The sequence below is a fragment of the Accipiter gentilis genome, chromosome 7 (assembly GCF_929443795.1).
Source record: "Accipiter gentilis chromosome 7, bAccGen1.1, whole genome shotgun sequence".
NCBI classification, from domain to species: domain Eukaryota; kingdom Metazoa; phylum Chordata; class Aves; order Accipitriformes; family Accipitridae; genus Astur; species Astur gentilis.
In genome coordinates, this window is record NC_064886.1 from 35983535 (window position 1) to 36000780 (window position 17246).

Sequence of the window (17246 nt, forward strand, 5' to 3'; positions counted from 1 at the left end):
CTTTCTCTGCAGAGATCTGACAGACAGACAGTGATAGCCCTAATTACAGAGAAAGACACTTGCTTTCCAAATGTCTTTTTTTCAGCTGTTCCCAAATAATGAAGACAACTTTCTGTAGTGTTTGCATTTATTTTCAGTTAATGTAGTGACTGCTCTTTGCTTCATTCTTTATAAAAGCAAATATCGTCCCATATGTGGTAGTGCTATAGCTCTGCAGTACCTCTTCCCAGAACTCAGAAACACATAGGAGTTAGTTTGGATTTGAAGTAGAAGTGCTAGTTTTTGCTCTTAAAAATTACCATTCATAGATGTAAGTCTATTTACCAATATCCTGCTGTGAGGAGAATAACATTACTATACTACATAGCTTCAACTAAGCTATATTTCCATTTTGTAATTATATTTTTTCCACCTGAATTTTTCTGTCCCTCACTGAGAAAATGCTTTGTATTATACAATGGAGTTTTAAAAAAACACAAACTGATCTGGATTTGTAGTGCATAATTTCTGGTCATTTTTATGTGTATTAATGTTAAATCATGTTCTTGATTTCCATAAGTGACCCACATAACATGCCAAACTTCTTCCACGTTTTAAACAACCCTAGGTTTTGCTGAAAAAAATTGATAGGTATAAGATGGACAAAAGAATTTATATATTATAATAAATTGTTTCTACATTATGGTGACACATAATATAAGCCTTGATCAGAAGTTGTGAACATGTCAGATGGTCTGCCAAAGATGGATTATTTTCAAAAGTTTGAAATATGTCTGAGATGCATGCTGGCCATTATTCAAAGCCTTTAATTTATAACATTGATACTGTTAGGCAACTGATAATCATAGGTTTTAATTTCCTACAGAATTGGGCATAAGTGTAGAATGCTTTATATGATTTAATATGCAAAAAACCTGCTCAGATCAGAAAATAGATATCCCTGTCAGTATATGTTGTCTAATCTGATGTAGATTAATATTAATACATCACATAAAACTGGAATTTTCCTGGACCTATGTACTTCATTGAATCCTTGATGTTCAGACTTTCAGAAATGTCTAGATGCAATTTTATGTTCATCTTTAGTAACGTAAAAACTGTAGTATTTTGTTTAGTTAAACATTATCCTATAATTTTCCTCTGACTTCATAATATTCTTGTTCTTTATTCACTCCGGATTGTTGAGATTTCTGGTGAGTTGTGCATAGATCATAGACTTGTTGATTCTGTTGTCTTTTTCTGCCAGTTGATAGTAAAACACAGTACGTATTATGAATGTGACAGTCATCTAACACAGATAATTTTTAAGCTAAGCATATTTTTGGCGTAGCTTTTTAGGTTCTGTTTGTGTACTTTTTGTTTTCTTGTGCTTTATTATTATCCCTTCCAAAAGTTGGTAAAAACCCTCCTGCAAAAAAATTTTAGAAGTCTTCCATTGCATTCTTATCCCAACAAAGCTGATTTCATCAGGTAAAAGCTTTCCAGCCACCAGGCAATCTTGCAAAACCATTCAGTGTTCGACAGGACTCACTGAACCACAGCAAGCATCTGATTTCCTAGCTGTCGACTGAGTAACCTCCCTTTGATCTGTTGTGTTCTGCAGACAGCTAGCCATGAGGTGGCTTGGATCTGAGGTCAGGGATCTTGCTCGGTGTTAGATTATTGTGGAGATGAAATCCTAATGAAATCATGAAGTCACTGAGACAGGACCAGTTACGCATCATAAAAAGCCAACTGGCAAAGGGTCCTTCTTGGCCAAAGGAAGACGTGATATCCCCGGAGCGTGCCTCCCCAGGCCCTTACGAGTGCCTGAGCAGCTGAATGAAACTGATATTCTTTGGGACTTAACAATATGTTAGTTTTACTCAGCTACATATAGGGTTCCAGCAACAATGAGTTTCCAAAGATATTTTTTTGAGGTTTTTGTGAAAAATGTTTCCTGCAAAACATTTTAAGCTTGACTCTGCCTTACCTCAAAGCAGCTTGTTCTTTCTGCAGGTTTAGAGAAAACTTTCCATTTCCTTCCTGAGTGTTTTTTTGGTTTTTTTTTTTGTTTGGTTGGGTTTTTTTATTAAACAGTTTTTTTAACAACATGGAAAACAAGCTAAGGATGCTTCACAAAAAGTGTCAGTCATAATAGTTGCATGGCCTTTAATTTATATTACTTGAGAATCTGACCCAGTATTCTAGCAAGTAAAACTTTTTTCTATTTAATTTTTTTTTTTGGTTGGGCTAACAGTGTACAAGGATCTGACTAACTTCATGGTGTAGAAAAGAACAGGTTATGTCTATTTGTAAGTAAAAGCTAATGTTTTGCATTTTAACGGGGAAGGAAATGAACAGTGGCAGTAAAAACACATCTGCCAGAGCAGAGCCTAGTGGCAAAAGTTACCTCTTGTTAGTGTGATGACAGTATCCAGATGTCACACAGTTAGGGGCATTTGCTAAAATCTTTTCGAAGTAGGAACACCTGTGATCGTCAAAAGTGATAAATATTAGATAATAAAAACTCATTCCTGGTAGGCACACTGAGTAACCAATGCAGTCACTGACAGAGCAGTCAAATTCCTTGTATTTCCCTTCAAAACACTTGCTTCTCTCTGTTTATTTCTATTTATATAGTACTTCTCCCTTGGCCGAATCTTTGAAGGCCTCTTAATCTACTTTTTTTTTTTTTGCAGCTGTTTTTACATGCAATGTACACTATTGCATGGTTTCCCATTTACTTTCCTGTTTCTCTTATTTTTAGACTGATGTTCTGCAGGTCTGAAGTTTGAATGTCTGGAGTTTTAGATTTGGTTAACCGCTGGGAATTCTGACTTAGAGGCGTTCAGTCATAAGCCCGCAGATGGTGGCCGCGCACCAGTGGCTCCTCAGCCAAGCGCACGCACCAGGGGTCTCAACCTGTGGTTCCTCTCGTACTGAGCAGGATTACTCTTGCAATTATAAAATACTATTGTAGTGAGGGTGCATCTTTCTGTACAGTTGCACATTTGCTTGGTGTCTGCTGGGTGTTGCTGCATTGAAAGTAAGGAATTCATGTACAATGAACACATTGCCATGAGCTATGTTTTAAGCATAAACCTTTGAAATACCATTCTGTGGTCTTTGCTTTCCTCAGTTTCGGTGAGTCTGAAGTAGTTTTAGGCCTTTGAGTAAACGGAACCTACAGCATGCTTGAGTTCTTTATTCATTTGAACTTAGAATATTGCCTTGCCTGAAGCAAAAAACCACCCCAGAAGCCAAACTCATTTGTTTTGAAATGGATCATAAAAGCTTGACCACTTGTTATCCCTCCTTCTGGAGAGTTGACTGGTGCCATTCCTAGCTTGAATATGGCTTGCTTCTTCTGTACAGCTTTGAAGCTGCTGGCAACTCCTTCTGTTCCCAAAAACAACAAAAAGGGTAGCAAAACATTATCTTATTGCCATGGAGAATGAACGTTGTTTTCTATATCTGCACTGCTTTCAAACATGCCTTTATGCATATTCAATTCAAAAAGGATATTAAGATACCCTCTGAGTATCTGTGTTTAAATGGAGATAGATGCAATTCTGCATTTCAGGGGGAAAAAATATGATTATGCTTTTAGGTTTTGAATAAAAATGAAATGATGTTAAGTCCTTGCTATATCAAAATCCACTGTTTCTATTTGATGCATCAATAGTGACCTCTGGGGTTGCTGTTCTGCTTCTCAAGGGGATTCTATCTCTGCTATTTTGGCTGGAGTCCAGGTTTGGATGACAATTTCAAGGTTACAGTTTAGTTTGGGGGTTTTTTTGTGGTGTGTGTTTTTGGGGTTTTTTTGTTGTTGTTTTTTGTTGTGGGGTTTTGGTTGTTTGGTTGTGTCTTTTTTTTATCCAGAGACAGGAGAGATCAATCCTAATCTATAGAAAGACTAAATCTCAAATGCCAGAGTGCCAAAGGCTTGACCCTCAGAAGTGCTGAGCACTCTATGCCTGTAGGCTACCATGTGGCAGTCGGCACCTTACAGGGTCAGACTTACCATTATTATCCTCTGCTTTGCCCTGAGAACTGAATTAGTCTCTTACTTTGCTTTCATGCTAGAGGATTTTCTTCCAATTTATATTGATGCCATTGAATGCTGTCTTTCCAAGTAAAGCGGATAGTGGCATTCACTAATTTCTCTTCATTCTCAAAGGTAATATTTTGGACTTACCAATTGTTTTTCTTTTTTTTTCCTTAAATTGTTTTCCTCTAGTCTTTTCTGCTCTTGCAATCTGTGATCCTTTGTTTTCCACAGTAGCTCAGAAACACAGGAAACCAGGCTATCTGAATGACTGGTTTAGTCAGCAGCATCCATCCTTTTTTAGGAACTAACCTTTGGTCTTTGATAGACCTGAGACAATGTTGAATAACGGAAGGCACTACTTGTTTTAGTGTTGTCAACAACAGCAAAGAGAAACAGAAAAAGACTGTTTCAATTCTTTCCACTTTGCATTAATCCTGAACATGTTTTCTTATGGTCATTTAAGTGAAGGTATCCCTCTATCTCCCTGATGCTCTGTGACCTTTCGCGGTACCGAAAGGAAGCTCAGTACTGGTGACGGTAGAGAGACGTCAGCAGACTGCAGAACCTGAGTGAAAATATCCAAGCACAGCACTTCTCTGGGATGACTGAAATCCTATTTTTGGAGACGATAACATCATAACCTTTTAATTTTCCGTTCTATTTTTTTTTCTTGGTGACAGATTGACAAGCCTAGAGAATGAAGTTGTCTATTCATAGAACAGGTTGTGTGGGCAGCAGCACTGATTGTTTCCCATGTTGCCCTGCTGGTGTTTCTGAAACCTGACCTCAGGAGGCTGCTCCAGAGACTAAGGAGTTCAGCCAGCAGTCCAGAGTCCTTTTCCTCTCTGAGACTGCCGAGAGGACTGATGTTTGATGCTATTGCAAAAGTGGTTCTGCAGAGTAAAGGGCTCTCTACTAGAAATTACACTGATCGCTAACCAGCCGAGTTGTTCATAGCTTTCAGTTCCTAACAACCATCTGATTTTCTACCCCTGCCAAATTTTTTCTTCTGTCTCCAACCTTTTGTGCTCTTAACCACTGCTCACACTTCAGATGGCATAATTAAAATCTTATAGCAGAACATGAGTCTTCTCTTATGCAAAATTATTTTAAGTGTTACTAGTATGGTAAAAGAAATAGACAAGAAAATGGAATCAGTTGGCAAGTTGTTGTTTATTTAATGTATGCTTACTATAGACAAGTTAAGACAACTATAACACAGGTTAAGAAAAAGATGTGCCACAAACTAATCTTTTAAGTTTATCTTTTCCCCTTTGATAAATAATTGCCCTTTCCTAAATCCTTTTTTCAGTGTAGACGATACCAACATCTCCACTTGCTGTATGTGAAAGATACCGCTTTCTGATGAAGATGTTAGTCATACAATTACCAGAATTGCTGCTTCTGAGCATTTATAAAGAATAATTTGGGGGTCCTTGCAGCAAGTATGCAAGAGAATGTGCACAAAGAGAACGATTCTGCTGTCCCTGCTCTCGCTTGTGTGGATTCTCATCCACTGACTCTGAGAGTGAATAGCAATAAAGAATATCCAGAACCAAGATAGGATAATATCTAATAATTTCCTGCATGGACAAAGAAAGTTTAGGGTGACTTTAGAGGGTATTACTATCTCAACACTAATGATATGATACATTATATTAATTTAAAATCCTCAACTTCTAAATGTTCTTGTGGCCTCTAATCTCAGCCCACACAAACCTGCTAAGACAAAGTACCTTTCTAGGCAAGAAAGAGCCATCAGTTAGCAGCGCACAATACATATCAAAGACATCACAGTTCCAAAGGTATCATTAATACCAATACAGAATAGAGTGCACTGCAGCTTTTAATACCTCATCAGAAAGAAAACCACACAGTAAATTGCGCTTTGCCTAGTTGAGGAGGAGGAAGGAATGCATGCACTCTCTAAGATTTCTCAAGGATGAGCACAATTTATATCTGCTCAGATGGTGTTACTTGAGTTTATATTTGCTTATGGATCACTCCAGTTATTCCTTTAGGAAATAAAGCATTATACTGTCAGTCTTCAAAAATATGTATTGTTAACATTAGCTTTACTTTGCATTAAACATTTAAATTATATATGAGACAACTCAGGGTAAGGTTGTGCAGTGAACTGTGGTGTAGAGACTAAAAGTCTGTCTGAAGGCACTTTAACGGAGAGCTTTGTGTGAAGACCATACACCTGTCCAAACATGTCTGGGCTGAACTGTGAAGCAAATAATAAATCCTGTCTTGCTCTCAATGACAGCAGTCACTGACTTTTCCGAAGAGATCTTACAATGTACTGAGCATTTGTAAACCTCTATGGTATAAGCAGTCTACAGAAGCATATGTGCACATTGATCCCCATATGTGCACACACGTGTATCGGTTATGAGGCTAGCACTTAGGAGGAAAGAGAACTTGGGGCATGCTGCTGAGAATCGACCACTTAGACTGAAGTGAAAAGGAAAGGCAAAACTACCATGGGAAAGCATCTTTAGCTTGGTGATGCCCGCATTTCTGTCTGCTGGCGCTATCTTCACATCTTCTTTGTCAACCTAACCAACACAGAAGGAAGATAGGGCGGTGGACCCTTTTAGTCCATACATGTTACTGTATATCACCGAAACGCGCACCCAGGTGAAATTCCAGTGGCGACATAGCTGATAAGCAATTTTCAACATTCACTTAACTGTGCTGGTTTGTACATGTGCCTAGGAAGACTGCTTTACCTTATGTTTCAGTGGTGATCCATTTGGACCTGTGGTATATATTTTATTCCTTATTTGTCCTACAGATTAAGCTTTTTATTTGTAAGCATAGTGTCACTTTTCACTCTTCTGAGCCTTGCCAGTTGGAAACACATGCCTTACTTGTGGAAACTATAAGGCAAAGTAAAACATAACACTTGTGGAAGCTCATGTTATTTCTGCTGTCTCTTGAGCCTTAGTTAAATGAAGTGGTAGAATATGACACTGCTAAGAAACTTGCCTTTTTTTTTTTTTTGTGGTAACTATTCCAAATAATGTCATACCTTATTTTCAGGAGGTTGTTTATTAGGCAGGTACTGAAGTGAAAGCTCAGTGCTTGTTTGCTTTGTAACACTATTTTACTTGTGCACTGAAAAGAATACTGTGACAATATGACTGGCAGCTATACATAATGGAATATGTGTTTATCCCTGCTTATATTTGCAGCATCATGCATGTTAATTAGAAGACTATATCTCCAGTGCCCTCTTAGCTGCCAAATGTAAATAAATGTTACGTAGTTTTAGATGAGTTGTCCAATGTGTAAACAAGCAAATCAGACTTAGTTCAATCTTTCTGATAACCCTCAAGAATACTCCTTCACTAACATTTGATTCATATGATTCTTTAATATTCTGCACAGGATTTGCACTGCATAATGGTAGTACTCCTGCCAGCAACCCTATGCATCTGTCTACGGCAAATAACATTTCTGTAATTACAGTATGGGTGATGACGGACAGATGAGCGGGAAATGGTGAGGGATAGTGGTAAGACAATCATAACAACAAAACATACAATCTACAGAAGACAAGTCAAAAGAATATTACAAAAGTAAACAAGAATTTGCAGGGATTAAGTCAGAATAAGTATTACTGTGGTAAACAGAAAGAATGGCTTAACTGGAAAAAGCACAATAGCTAAGCAGATAGGGCCTCATATTTGTGTGCTTGTAAATGAAGAGAATTTCCACTAAAGCATCATTAAATTGTAGCCTCTGATAAATCTGAAATGCTGATGAGTTAGATTTGATTTGTTAGTGTTTGCCATTTGACTTTAATCAGTGTTTCTGCAAGTGCATGTAATGCATAGTTTTTCACTGGAAAGCTGAGACATGCAGGCTACCTGGGTGTGTGGTTTATATGTGCAGTCAAGGCAGAAAGAACAACTGGAGTATACAGAAAAGACATAAATGTTATTTTGAAATGCTGTAATTATAGGGAAACATTAAAAGTTTTGGAGATGTGCTGGAGAAATAAATCTGTCTGGTAGGACTACAACCTTATTGTGTGTCGAACTGTTGCCTGGCATTTGGTTTGATTCAGAAGCTTTTGCTTTCCTTGGATTTCTCTTTGTAGAATAATAGTAAAAGTCTGGGGAGAATAAGCTGAGATAAATTAACGTAAGGAAAAAAAGATTGTGGTATTGACACAAATACGATGAGGTGGGTCGTACTCCTTGCAAAGCTTAGACCCTCCAATCCTTTGCAAGCAAGCTGACCCTTTGTCTTGTTTGCAAGGTGCTCACTTCCCTGAAGATTTCCTGATAGTTTCCAGCTCCTGCTTTTATACCTGTGTTCTGTCAGTGATAGCAAGGGGGAGGTCTCATCCGTGCAGCCTAGAAGCTGATCTTTGAATGCACGGTCCTCTATACCTATTTTAGTGGGAGTAGATGGTAAAAGGCATGCTAGAAACATGGGTGGCCATAAGCTTTATTTGTGCTAGCTTAACTTAGTTCATTAGCACAAATAGAGCTAAGGTAGTCCTAGAAAAAGAAAATAATTGAAGAAAAATGCATAGTAAAGATGCAGCCCCTCACCCAGCCCATCCAGGCAGGGAGTTGAGGCTTGTGGAAGTACAGATTGTTCTGTCCTGAAAGCTGACCTTGAGTCGAAGAGGTAACATATGGCTCCCTTCTCACTTTTTCTGTAATTGCATGGCTATCAAAAAAAAAAAAAAGAGCTCTGCTGGGTTTTTGTTCATATCTTAAAGGCATTTTACTAAAGTAATAGATAAAAAAGAAATATGTTAAATAAAAACATTTATTAGAGGACATAATTTTAAATATTTAATGATATAATTAAGTCTTATTAATGTAATAGTCTTTATTCTTCAGCTTAAAAATTCACAAGGTTAATTTCCCTTTCATCTTTATTATGCAATGTTTGCCACAATTATTTGTTATGTATTCTTATAAATATTTGATGAATATTAGAGATTTTAATTTAAATAAAAATATGGGTCATCTTTTACCACAGCATTATTCCAGAGTTAAGCTGGAATTAGTGAAATTATCACAGTAGTGGATCAGGCCCTACTATTGCTTCAGTTATGCCACAATCGGCTTATTTGACTTGAGTAATTCATGGAGAACACTGCCTCTTACTACTGCCTCTTTACTTCAGAGAGCTTGCAAAGAAGCTGGGGATCAACAACTTACAAAACTATTAGCCACATCATTTTCATGTTGTTTCCTGTGGGGGCCATTATTTCCAGCATCGCAGTCTCAGATAGTTATTCACTTGATTTGACTACTATTTGACAATAAATACCACCTATCAAAGTTATTAAATGAATGTAGAAAACATATTTCAGGAGGTATTTACTTGGTTCACTAAATCACTGGTATTAAAACTAGTCCTTTGCAGTAAAATTATTCTTCCTCTACATACTATGCTTTTTTAGCTACTTACTGAAAAAGTAAAGTACTTCAGCATTAAGTCCTGGGGATTTAAATGATTTATATTCTCCTTCATTAGCAATAGTTGTTATGTATGTACCAAAAATATTTTTTAGGGGAAATGGATGCTTTATTTTACCACAGAATTACCTCTCTTTTAAGATCAGTCTGCCAAAATACAATGTCAGCAGTTGCTGAAAAAAATCACTTTATGGGCAATATGTTGACTTACCTTCTTAATTAAATAAAGAAACAAAACAGAAATCTCTGGAGAAAACTACTTTGGAATAAGCATATACTCCTAATCTGGCACTGCATTCAGAATGGAGAAACAAACACAGTTTGGACTAGCAGCCAAATTTCAGCTTGTGTTACTATTAGATTTGGGTTATGGGGTATGCAAAACTACCTTTCTGGGAGTTTCTTCAGGTGGTATATGTTGAAACCTGAGGCTTGTGCTACTTTCCTTTTGCTTCTATTAGTGACCACAGCTACCTTTAGTTTGTTTGCCTGCTATCATTGTCACCTTCACATGGACCTAAGATATGCTACTTCTACTCTATTTAAGGAAGGCACCTTCATGAAGACATGGTCTAAACTTAAGAGTCTTCTTGTTTAGAACAAAGGTAACAGGATGCTGTCAATTTCTAAGTTATCCATTTTATGGCAAGGAGATATCCTTGCCACTGAATGGCTTTTTCCTTTCTTTGTGTTATACTAGTATCGATAGTAGTTATATTTTGCTACTGTTCTAATAGCAGTTCACGATATCACTGTAGTACAATGATGAGGGTCGAACACAGTCTGGATAAGTGTACTCAAATCTGATGGTAATGAATGCAGTTTATTTTCCCAAATCACCATCAAGACCTATCTAGTCCCTACTAACAAGTACGTTGGGTCTGTACTTGCTCTAAAGTAGGAGAATCTCTTTTCTGCTATTGTTTCTGGAATAAATCTAGTTGTTGCATTACTGCCATCATGTTGCCTGGGTGCAGTGTGGCCATTAAGATAGATTAAAATAGGCCATTAGAGTTAGAAAGCTGTGTATTGGCATTCTGCAATGTTTAGCTTTCTATTGTTAGCCTCATGCGTATGCCAAAATGTGTTAGAAAACTATGTTCTCTATGGAATGCGTGAGGAATAGCTAAGTTACAAAAAAAACCCAACAACAACAACAACAAAAAAAAATCCAAAACATTCAAAAGAGCCAACATGCTAAGTAGGGAAGAGTCTAAGCTAGCAAACGGGAAGTAATCCTGTTGGCTTCTCTCAACACCTCACTTGGAAACCACAACCCTACAACCACAGCCTGAGCTCAGATACAGCGATGATGACTCTTTCCACTTATAGGAAGTCCTACCGATCTAACAACTCATAAATATTCAATTCTTTCACCTTGTAGCATATTGCTAGTATATGCAAGCATTTCATCTCTCCTGGGATCCACCCATCCCTCTTAACTCAGCTGTCAGAAGTCCATTAAAAATCTGTTTCATTTAGAGTACGCTTAAGGTTGCTGTTATGGAATATTATGGTAAATCCTGCTGGAAAGTGAATACTTCGTTCTGAAGTCAGACCACAAAGAAATGAGGAATGGGGAAAAGTCTTGAATGGTTCCCCCCAAAATTAACTCATTTGTGCAGTGGAGAAAGTCAGGTGGGTAACTCAAGTGTTAAGTCTGCTTTTTAAATACAGAGGAGCCCCTTTAGAAATATGATTAAGTAAGTTAAACAACTACTTCTTGTAGGTGCATTTACCGATATTTTTCATTCTTTGTTCTCAGAGCTGCACCTGGTAATTTTACTTTTCCAGACTATTATCTCCCAACATCCTCTCTCCTCCTGTCCTCCCTTTCTTCTGTATTTGTTGTCAGACAGCCACCTTCTGTCCTGCTGATGTGGCAGTTAAACAGCTATAACTGCCTGGCCGCATGCATTGCCTCCTGCAGCCAAAATGTAGCATTGTACAGAACTTCCTATCGCTGACAGACATGACACAACTTGTCCAGCCAAGTAATGTCAGAATTTTGACCAAGTACATCAGCGTAACGGAAGGACAGATTAATCCTGCTGTTAAGGACAGATGAGAACACACAAAACTTTTTAAAATGTGCGACTCAGTAATTTTTTAATTTATATTCATGTAGAATTACTTAAGTTTGTAAACTGGTGACAAAAAGTAGGTTAATTATGGCCTTATTCAATCACTTGCTGATAAAAAAATAAAATATAGGTGTCTATATAAAAGTACTTCCATTTTTCATGGATGAGAGTGTATTTGTGTTTGCCTAGAATAGCTAAAAATAACTTTCAAAGCTAGGATTATCAGTGGTGTCCAGCACTTAAAAAAAAAAAAAAAAAAAAAAAAAAAAAAAAAAAACCACCACAAAAACCCAACAAAAAACAAATCCATAACCATCACAATGAAACAAAAACTGAGAAGCATAATTAGAGGTTTTGTTGTTAAATCATGTTCTAGGGTCAAGTTTTGCTGATGAATATGTTAATTTCCTTTTTCAGATAGAGAAGACTGTTGTTTTGATTCTGATAACACTGAAAACTGTTTGTATCTCAACAACATTTCCACAATGTCTGGAAGAATTATTGGGCTTTATTTAACTAACACCTCAAAATAAAAACTTGACAGCAAAGGGGTTGATTTGATTTTACATAAAAATAATTCATTTGTATCTACACAATTAATGTAGCGAACATTGAATTTCTCTTTCTTCTGAGAATAAAAGCAGTGTTACACATTACTTTGGGATTTACAAGAGTGGCTGTTAGGAAAAAGGAAAAAAAAATTATTTTAACCTGCTTAATTACTGCACACTAGAGGGCACTTGAGGTAGAGCAAACAATATTTGCACAGCTACTGAAACCGATCCAGTTACCTATATTCACAAGGCACATTGAAAACTAAAAGCAAAAGATTAACTTTCCAAATTGTATCCAGAACAAAAAATGTATCCATGTACCAAAAAAATGTGGTTGATTGCCTTACTTGATATAATTTTCTTTTGTCTTTATGCTAGTGTTTGATATACAAAAGAGATATTTGTTTTTCTAATAGTCAACCTGACAACAACCAATCAAAATTGCAAACAGTACCCAAGGAATAATAAAACCTGATAATGTGTCGTTATTTTTATGCACTCCATAATATCATTGGTGCATATGGTACACAAATTAGTAGTTGGGGTTTTTATATTTTAGAATCTCTAGAGGGTGAAGAGGGCTCAGAACTAGTTATGTTTTATTTTACTACATGGAGTAATTTTGGGACAGGAAAAGGATGTGCTAAGGCCCCAAAAGCCCAGTGCTGCTGTTGGGTTAAACCTTCGTTTCTGTTTGACAGTCCATGGGTTGGAAATTTGCATGGTTATAAGAATGTGTTTGTCCAATCAAAGCAAAAGTTACTTAGTCAAAATCAATGTGTTTATTTCTTATTTATTGAGTTATAATGGAATAGACTTTAGATGTCTTTCACAAAAGGCCAGACTCAAAAGCAAGTATTTTTAGGTGATTGAGAATAATTTTTGTCACTTATAGATGATGCTGCTTTATGGTCTGTTCTTTCTTCAGTGGGTTTTTTCAAGCTTTCTGTTCCAGTGTTGGATATTGAATTTTAACTGGTTTTGATCTCTCCAAAGAGATCTGGCATTCCATTGCGAATTCCTCACTTAAGTTTCTCAGTATTTCTAGCTTTCCCTCTTAAAGTGAAACCATGAACTTGTCAGTACAAACAAACAAACAAAAAGAAACCTACCCCAAATCATATACTTCTATGTCATGAGCCATTTATGTCAGTTTGTTTTAATCTGTAGTATCAGTTGTAAGCATTATATAACGGATTTTTTCAAGTTACAGATGTCTTCAGTGACTTTCCAAACATAGAGGATCATTTTTCATGATAACCAACTTGCGGTAACTGTATACAAGTGGGTTTTAAAGGTTGCAAGATGGTAATAAGAACCTATGCTCTAAAGGTAATTATGTCTCTGTATTGGCATAGTGAACTGATAAAAGCATATATTTTATTCAGAAATGTACTGGACTTAAGTTGTTTTGATTCTTCTTAGTTTATGGAACGTGAATTCTAGCCTTTCAAAGCAAATTACATTTAGGAATAATCCTTCATGTAACTTGAGTAAAAGGTACAAACTAGGTAGAGTGTTTGGATGTTACCTGAGAAAACAGCATTGAATTTATGTAAGTCTTTAATAGAATAATGGTAGGTTACTCAGCTGTTCTGTAAACTTGCTTTAGTAACTTTCAGATCTGTTGTTAATTTTATATTACTAATATTACTTGGAAGCAGCATGCTAGTGGTAATCCCTGTAAGCAAAAGTAGCTTGCAATAAAGTAATTTATCTTGATCAAGTTATTCTCACTGGACTCATTAACCTCAGGTAATTTTGGATCAGGCCTTATATTGTGTATTAAAACCTGAAATCAGCCACTGATACTTTGAGGGAAATACCTCATTACTAGGTGATCTGATGGAATAAAATCTGAATATGAGGAATTAACACAGTGGTTTCTTTTCCAGGCAGTGCTTCCCTTTACTCTCCTCCCCACCCCTTTCAAGTTCCTGACTTTTGCATTGTTATTTAAATGAGATGATGCTGAACATTTTACATCAGCAGTAGCCCTTTTAAGACTGTGTTGTGACTGAGTTGCCCGGTAAAAGCTCATTTCAAGTCACTTCTGTTGAATAAGCAGTAAGGTCTAAATTCTCTGTCTTCAGAAAACAGTTTACGGCACTGCTTTGCAATGTTGAGGAACAAAGAATTATATGATAATCAACAACTGTTTCCACAGAAATATAGAAGGGTGAAAAGATGCTTGAATTCATTATGCCACACATTTTTAGATGATAGATATTTCTTGTCTGTATGTGAATGAGAAGTCACATTGGGGTTTTAATCCTTCTTACTCAAACGCAAAGTAATATGGAAGAAAATCTCCAGGTTCTCTCCCAAGCAGAGGTTAATTCCCCCCCCCCCCGCCCCGATCAGTAACAAACAGTCAAAAAAAAACCACCCCAAAACAAAAAAAAATCCAACCAAACAAAAAACAGAAACCAAAAAAACCCCACAACAGACACACAAAAAAAAGGCCCCCCCAAAACAACCCCACACCACAAACCAATGCATTTTGTGAAGCTTCTGTATTTTTTTCTGGTACAAAGATTTAATATTAAAAATTGAATTCCAGTTTGATCCAGGATGCATTTAGTCACATACATTTTACAGATTTTTTTCTTCACTATAGTTATTAAACTAAAAATCTTGATCCTATTTCAGTTGGAGTCAGAGCTGTTTTTTGCAGCAATGAAATGACCATTTAGGAGATAGAGGAAGTATCTTCCTCATAATACATATTTAAGAAGAAACAATTTTTAGCCAGCATACTCAGCCATGCCTGTGATACTGCGTGTATATATATCACTATGATAAATATCAGTAAATCATTTAATTTGGATAGGATGCAGGAAGTTGTAAATGTTCCTTTGCTATTCCAAGATTATTTTTGAATTAAATATTAATCCATACACTTCTTCCTGTCAAGACTTACTCCATCATCTGAAAGGCTTTCCAGCAGGGGAATCCATGGGTGACATAATCCATTTTAACAAGACACTTACCACCCTCCCCTACAACAACTTGAGGATGAAAGAGCATAGCATTTGCCCCAGTAATTTCCAACTGCAAGAAAGGTCACATAGAACAAATGGCAAAAGTCAAAGGTTGAAATCAAAACAAAACCTAAACTTTTAAGCTGTAGTTGGAGGTAAAACCTCTACCATTAGCTTTCTTCCCACATACAACTGTAGCGCCTCTTTAAAGCACAGACACAAGGGATCAAACCCATTCTTATTAGTGAGAATTTTTATTCTGGGTTGCTTCCATCAGGTATTTTTAATAGAAATTAAAACAAGGTGTACAACTACTTTTACTGAAACAGTTTGAAAACAGTCATTAATTACCAGGAAGACAGGCTACATGCCTTCATGTTTCCTTGTGACAGCATCTGTATTCTCACTGTGTTGTTCAGTTGGTGGAAGGATGGGGGAGAAAAATACCCTTTGGAACAGTGGGAACCCCAGGTAAAAAGAAGCCACATTTCTGATGTTATCTATTGCACTGCAAAGTGTTTTGTATTTCCCTCAAGGCTCTCTGCCTGCTTCAAGTAGGTATTGTGTATTTTATATCCATCCTTCTCCAAGGAATCATCCCAGGCTCACAGCTTGGAAAGTAAATGTTTGGGCTGAGGGAAGCAAAGAAATAGTTAGATGTTTCTTCATTGCCCTTGAAAAATGTCAGATTTTGTGTACGTTTTGCTACATTGAGTTTGAGACTTTTCAGAATGAATATTTGTGCACAAAGAAATGCACCTGTTATCTGAAATAACTTGCATTTAGTTAAAGTGAAGCACGTAAGAGCTCCAAATGCAGGTGTCTCATTCACTGTCTTACATGTGTGCATGCATACACAGTAGCAGCATGAAAAATAAGATTAACATTCCTGAAACTAAATTATATGGTATTCTTACTATAATAAGGAATATTAGGGTCCCCTTTCTGTAATCCTAGAGAGATCTTTGGCAATGTAGTCACCTTATTTTTTGCTTAAGGTTAAAAGGTTTTCAGATTATCTGAATGAGTTCAAGATGACCAGCCATTGAAAAATAAAGTTGAGCAATGAAGCAGCTTTAATAATACAGAACCACACTGAATGCTGTACGGAAACACAACATAAAACAGGCCAAGGAAAGTTGGAAAACAAGGATGGAACTGAGTGCACTTAAGCTTCTAGAACAGTACTAGTTAAGTGTTGAATCAGTCCTCCATTTTAAGTCGTTGTCTGAACCTGACCATGTCTATACCTTGTGCTCCTAGTGCAATACTGACCCCTTCTCTACTAGTAAACATTAAACTTGGGGGAAAAAATATAAAGGTGGTGGTAACATTTAGAGCTATGATGCATGTAACTATTAAATATAATACATTTAATCTGCTACCAGGTACTATATGCAGCATAAAAAGGAAGAAAACTCATAAACTCGATTGATAAAGAAGGTGGGCAAAGGGGCCGCTTTGACCTCTGGCAGGGCGCTGGCGTTCCTCAGCCCTCCGCAGGGATGCTTTGCTGTCAGCCCTGCTACGACCTGTGCTGAGCCCTCAGAAGGGCTGAGCAACCTTCAGCTCTTTAAAGTCGAAGGCAGTTGAGGATCCTCAATGCTTAGGGTCCCTCAGCCTCTTCCCAGCACTTCGCAAGCCGGGGCTGTGCAGCGTATGAGCGCTGTCACTCACAACGACGATGGTCAGCAACTTACTGTACCGTGGGTGCCCTTCAGCCATCTCTTGCTCTGTGGAGGTCTTGGCTCTGTCCTGCGTTTAGGCTGCTTCAGGCTCCTGCTTATAATTTGACTGCCACCCTTGGCTTTAAAACAGTACGGGAGAGAATTTAAATGCCTGCAGTTCTTTAGGGTTTGTTTGGAAAAGGGTTTTTTAGAGGATGCCCTCCCCGGCCCCGGAGCGTCCGTCTCTCTCTCCCGCGGCGTCTGTCACGGAGACGAGCGACTGCCGCCCGCCCCTCCGCAGCCCTCTCCGGGCTCTTGCCGCCCTCCCCGCTCCGCAACCCCCCGATCCCAACCCGCCGTGTCCGCTGCCCGTCTCCCGGCGGCCCCGGCCTCCCCTGGGTGGCGGGAATCGCCTCAGAGGACGGAGGGGGGGAGACACACGACCCTTCTCGCCCGCCGCCTCCCGCC

The 17246-nt window shown here is 37.7% G+C and overlaps 1 protein-coding gene across 1 annotated transcript in view; it reads left to right on the forward strand.

Moving 5' to 3' along the window:
- Positions 1–17246, forward strand: part of CDH8 (cadherin 8) — a 389193-nt gene that overhangs the window by 221182 nt on the left and 150765 nt on the right. The window lies entirely within an intron of this gene.